Source organism: Mauremys reevesii, linkage group 5 (assembly GCF_016161935.1).
Source record: "Mauremys reevesii isolate NIE-2019 linkage group 5, ASM1616193v1, whole genome shotgun sequence".
NCBI classification, from domain to species: Eukaryota; Metazoa; Chordata; order Testudines; family Geoemydidae; genus Mauremys; species Mauremys reevesii.
The window spans coordinates 131128932-131135273 of record NC_052627.1 but is presented as its reverse complement, the minus strand read 5'-3'; positions in this window follow the sequence as shown (position 1 = coordinate 131135273).

Here is a 6342-nt window from a genome sequence, read left to right as displayed (position 1 = left end):
TGTCTTCAGGAAAGCAGTCGAATGAGGAAGCTTTGGAGCATGAAGTCTTGGTTGTCAGGACAGTATAATTGGGGCCCCAGTTAATGACCCCAGCCCACATCATCATAGACTCCACTGGCCAATGGCAAACAGGAGAGCAAAGAAATGTCTTTAGTCACAGGGAATGTGTTGTTCTAAAGCAGACAGAGGAGGAAATAAGGCAGGTAACCACACCCCACTGCTCACCACAATCCGGACAGGACAGAGCAAACTACCAGGAAATACCTGAGAAAGGGGAATTCACTGAGCAGAAACTGACTTTATATGGGCAAAACCCACTTGTGTGGGCAGTGTTTTTCCTCAGTGGAAGGTTGATTTATTTGGAAGAAGCACGTTTGTGACACTGATTAGACCAGAGCTGTTCCGCTAGGAGGGGCCACAAGAAAAGGGGACCTGGTAAGACCCACACATGAGAGTGATCATAGGAGGAGGAGTTTGAGTGTATTTCTTTGCCTCTCTTCACCTTGAGCTCATAGACACCTGGATGGGAGGACTGGAGAGTCCCAAGTCCTGAGGAGTCCCTCCCTTGAAGAACCTGCCTTATGGGACCATAGACAAGGATCATCTGTCGGGAATCAGGGCCTGCAGCAGAGCCAGTCTCCAGGCAACCTAACGAGTGCAGCTGGCCTGTACCAAGCTGCCTGATTGGTGGGAAGGGTCAGCAGACAGGCTCCTAAGCCCAGCAGCAGCAGTTCAGTAGCTGCTCAAAGCTTTTGCCCACAGCTATGGTAGCTCCGGCCTTGGTGCAGCCCGGCTCCTGCCTTGCCTCTCTCCAGGTAACCTGGTTCTGACCCTCAGCTCCGATTCCTCATCTCCAGCTTTGGCTCCGACCTCGATTCTGACCCTGGATTTCGACTCCTGGCTGCTGCCCCTGGCTCTGACCCTGGGTGCTGGCATTTGGCCCCTGGCTCTGACCCACAGCTCTGGTTCTTGGCTGCAGGTCCTGCTCTGACCACTAGACATGACCACCCACATCCCGCTCTCTGACACCATCAAGCACGGATAGTCATTAGCTGCCTCTTCCATCTTCTTCCTGTGTTAACCCTGTTACTACGGCACCACCTGGAACGGGACTGATGTTCTGTCTGCGTCTCCAAGACGACAGCTGCAGACAAGAGCTACAATCACAGCTGAGACTTGGACATCACCATCTCACGCATAGGGAGCCACACTGTGAGCTGGATGAAGATCTGTTCTTCTGTTTGTTTCTGTTAAGAAGAGCCACAGCTCAGAAAGTGACTTCGGCATTACAGCTGCACCATCTTAGATAACTGCTTACAGCAAGAGTCATCAGGGCCGGCCTTAAGCCGATTTGCCCGATTCCCCTGAATTGGGCCCCGCCCCTGACAGGGCCCCGCTCTGCAGCGTCTCTCCCGGAAGCAAAGCTCTGCGTCTCCCGGAAGCAGCAGCTGTTGCTAGGCAACTAGAGACGCTGGCCGGCTGAGGCAGAGGGGGCCCCTGGCTGTACTTGCAGGTCAGGAGGGGGGAGAAGGCACATGTGCATTGCAGCCTTCCTTCCCCTTCCCCTCCCCCACCCCCAGCACTCACCTGGAGGAGACGCGGAGGGAGCTTCTGGCCTGGTGGGAGACAGGAATCTCTGCAGTGCACCTCACTCACCTGAGCAGCTGCTGGGGCTTCCAGCGGTGAGTGTCTGACCCTGCGATTCCCCGTAGGGTTGTAATATTGGGCTGGTTTTGTGGTTTACGTGGTGTTGCTGTTTGAGGGTGAGTCTGTGCCTGCCTGTGTCTGTTTCAAAACTAAAGTTGGGATCATGTAACCCAGGAAAAAAGCCCCGAGCCGGTACTTAGTGCTGTGAACTCCAGGTGAGAGAGAGAGGGAGGTTTGGAGGAGGAAATCAAATACATCAAGAGGGGAGAATGCGAAAGGTCTGCAACAGGGCAGGCTGAGACTTTTATCTCCCTCCCCCCTCCCCCCCCCCGCAGGAGGGGAAACTGAGGCACTGAGTGATCAGATTCCCCTCTCCAAATTATTTGCAAAGGAGGAGGACGGGGGCTCCTGTCCAAACCAGTTCCCTTCCCATCAACTCTGCTTTCCCTGCTGCAAGACCGCTGTAGGGGATGAATATTTCCATTAAACTATGGCTCCTTCGTTTGCCCTGCAACAATGAAATAGACTGGCTTGGTGGGGGGGAATAGCCCCCCCCCTAAAGCTTTGTGGATATTAAGGTTTTTTTGGGGGGGTGGGGGCATGATAATATTCTAGATCAATCAAATGCCCAGCTCAGCTTTCTAGCCATCCAGCAGCTTTAGGGCAGGGAAGGTAGGTGCTCTTGGTGCAGAGTGGTCGCAAAACAGGGGTGAATTTAGCGGGGGTTTGTGGGGTCTGCTTGAAATCCCACCCAATGCAGCCACACAGAATCATTGGCAGCGCTGGGAGAGGCCAGGAGTGGAAGCAGGTGTCCTGGGGTGGGGGGACATTTGCCCTCAGTCCTGGGCTCTGGGATGGACTAGGTTGAGTGGTGGGTTCAGTCTAGTCTTCCAGCCTGTTGCTCTCATTGGGGTTTGTGGTTTTCATCTGGCTCCACCAAAAAGATCAAACAAGCCCAGTAGAAAAGGGGAGTGAGAGAGGCGGGAAGGAGTTTGTAAGGGGTTTAAGTGACCCATCAGCGAAAGAGTAAAAACAGAGTTTGACTGGGGGTACGTCTACACTACGGGACTATTCCGAATTTGCATAAACCGGTTTTGTAAAACAGATTTTATAAAATCGAGTGCGCGCGGCCACACTAAACACATTAAATCGGTGGTGTGCGTCCATGGTCCGAGGATAGCGTCGATTTCTGGAGCGTTGCACTGTGGGTAGCTATCCCGTAGCTATCCCATAGTTCCCGCAGCCTCCCCCGCCCCTTGGCATTTCCCGGTTGAGATCCCAGTGCCTGATGGGGCAATAATCATTGTCGCGGGTGGTTCTGGGTAAATGTCGTCAGTCACTCCTTCCTCTGGGAAAGCAATGGCAGACAAGCATTTCGCGGCTTTTTTCCCTGGATTGCCCTGGCAGATGCCATAGCATGGCAATCATGGAGCCTGTTTTGCCTTTTGTGACTGTCACCGTATGTGTACTAGATGACGCTGACAGAGGCGATTCAGCAGCGCTACACAGCAGCATGCTTTTGCTTTTGCATGATAGCAGAGATGGTTATCAGCCATACTGTACCATCTACCGTACCATAAATTGGTAATAAGATGGGCATGGCTACCAGTCCTTTTGCACTGTTCCATTTGCTGCTGTCATAAGTGCCCCTGGCTGCTCTTAGCCAGGGGCAAAGTTAAAATTGGGAATGACTCCCTGAGTCAATCCCTCCTTTTTGGTATCTAAAAATAGAATCAGTCCTGCCTAGATTATGGGCAAGTGTACTAGAGAACCACTGTATCAGAGAACCAGAGAGCACAGCTGCTGTGTGTCAGATCCTGCAGAAATTATGAGCTGTATGCTATTCACAGGGGGTGCTCCTGCAACAACCCCACCTGTTCATTTCATTCTTCCCCCAGCCTTCATGGGCTACCGTAGCATTGTCCCCCCACTTGTGTGATGAAGTAATAAAGAATGCAGGAATAAGACACAGTGACTTGTTAGTGAGATATGAGTGGAAGGCAGCCTCCAGCTGCTATGATAGTCCAGACAGGACAGTAAGGAGTGTGTAGGAGAGGAGCCCAGCATCCCTCTGCTAGTTCAGGGGCACTTGAATCTTTTCTTTACACATGAAGGGTGGGGGCTGATGGAGCTCAGCCCCCTGTTGCTATGACAACGATGGTTATCAGCCATACTGTACCATCTACCAGGAAAAATTAGGACCAGGCACCCTTGATTGACCTAACAGATGCTGGTCATCATGGTTGCCAGTCCTTTTGCACTGCCCCATGTGCCAATAGGCTGATGACGAGGACGGGTACCAGTCATTTTGTACCATCAACCAGCCATAGCGTGGGGGGAGCAAGGATGTTGGTGTTGAGTGCTGCACCATCGCGTCTATCTGCAGCATTCAGTAAAGATCGGGTGACATGTAAAAGAGTCAAGAGAGGATTGTTTTCCCTTTCACTTCTGGGGTGGGGGTGCGTAAATTGCCGAGCTATGCCCTGACCCACCGCGGACACTGTTTTTGACCCTAGAAGCATTTGGAGCTCAGCCAAGAATGCAAATGCTTTTCAGAGACTGCAGGAACTGTGGGATAGCTTGAGTCCTCCAGTCCATGAGCGTCCATTTGATTCTTTGGCTTTCCGTTACGCTTGTCACGCAGCAGTGCGCTGAGTCCCTGCTATGGCATCTGTCTGGAGATATTTAAAAAATGATTTTGAATGTCGTCTTCTGTACCGGAGCGCTGATAGAACAGATTTGCCTGCCCTTACAGCGATCACGTCCGCATCATCCATGCGGGAGCTCTTTCTTTATTTTGATTTTTAACTGCATCACCACCCGTGCTGATCAGAGCTCCACGCTGGGCAAACAGGAAATATTCAAAAGTTCGCGGGGCTTTTCCTGTCTACCTGGCCACTGCATCCGAGTTCAGAATGCTGTCCAGAGCGGTCACTGGTGCACTGTGGGATACCGCCCGGAGGCCAATACCGTCGATCAGCGGCCACACTAACCCTAATCCGATATGGTAATACCGATACTAGCGTTACTCCTCTCGTTAGGGAGGAGTACAGAAACCGGTTTAAGTAGCCATTAAAATCGATATAAGGTGCCTCCTAGTGTGGACGGTTGTGGCGTTAAATCGGTTTTACGCTCCTAAAACCGGTTTAAACGCGTAGTGTAGACCAGGGCTGGGTTTCCCCCCAGCCACCACTCCTGCAAACACTGGGCAAGGGGCAGCTCCATCCCCCACTGAGGCTATGGTGAGGGACAACAGGGGAGGAAGGAAGCCACATGGCAGTCCCTTCCCCCCAGCACCCCCCTCCAGCCCCCAAACTCTGTCCCAAAGCCTGCACCCACCCCTCCGCACTCCCTCCCAGAACCTGCACCCCTCCACCCTTCCTGCACCCCACCCCGTGCCCCAGCCCGGAGCCTGCACCCAGCACCCAAACTCCGTCCCACTCAGCCCTGGGCAAAGCTCCTTGGTCTGGCTCCCAGCCCCTCTCCAAGGGTTGCAGCTGTCTGGAGGTGCCTGCCTTCCACACCTTCCTCATTCAAACCTCATTCATTCATTCAATAGGGCAATTGATTACAAAGTGGAGAGAAGATCTTATTCTACTTCTAGCAAAAAGACATTTTTCTTTTACCTTAATTACACTACCTTAGGGGCCTGCTATAACATATTACTAAGGTTCAATACAAAGTCATGTAAAAGTTATACAAAAATGCATAATGCAGAGATTTATCTACAACTCCATTGATTGACTGCTGTGTGCAGTAATATAGTGACCCCTGGGTCTTTTGAATAAGGCTATATACTGTGGGGGGGGGGAGTGCAGCAGCGAGTCGGGGTCGAGCGGGTGGGCAAGTGGCAGGTGGGCACAGAGGTGAGCGGTGAGCCAGCAGGGGGTTTAGGGGCGGGCATGGGGGTTTCTGGCAGGAGGGAGAAAGTGAAAGGAGGTGAGTGGTGGGTGGGGGACTGACTAGGAGGGACGCAGCAAGTCAGTGGGGACTAGGGGTGAAGAGGAGTGTGATGGTGGGGCCGAGCGGGGAGGGGGTGGGTCCTATTTTACTGCTGTGATCTGGTCACCCTATGTGTGCCAGGTTTCAGAGTAGCAGCCGTGTTAGTCTGTATCTACAAAAAGAACAGGAGTACTTGTGGTACCTTAGAGACTAACAAATTTATTTCAGCATGAGCTTTCTTCGGATGCATAGAATGGAATACTTCTTTTTGCCTATGTGTGCCGTTTCTCCCCCCTCCCCCTCAAACCTTCCTCTTTGGCCCACAGCTGTTTTGATGGGGTGGCGCTGAGGAAGGAGGGTTTGTTTCTGCGGGGTGGGCGGCGCTGGGGGTGGGCAGTATTTCCACGGGGCTGGGCAGTGCTGGGGGGAAGGAGGGGGCATAAAATAAACATTATTGAAGAAAATCAGTTGTACAACTATCAAAACAAATTATTTTCCTAATATGAAAGTGAAAATCTATAATTAATATTCTTTTAGAATGTGGTGACTTCTATCAATATGGGCAAGAGATCAAGAGATATTGGTAGAAAGTACCCAAGTGGGAGTAAGAAAAGAGCCATTTACAATATTATGTAGTAATATATAATTTTGTTATTATGTATCTAGTCATGGAAAGTAAATAATACATGTAAGAAATTAAAGGTGTTTTTTTTTAAGTTTTTTTTTTTTTAAGTCATCCCTGCCGGGGCGCCG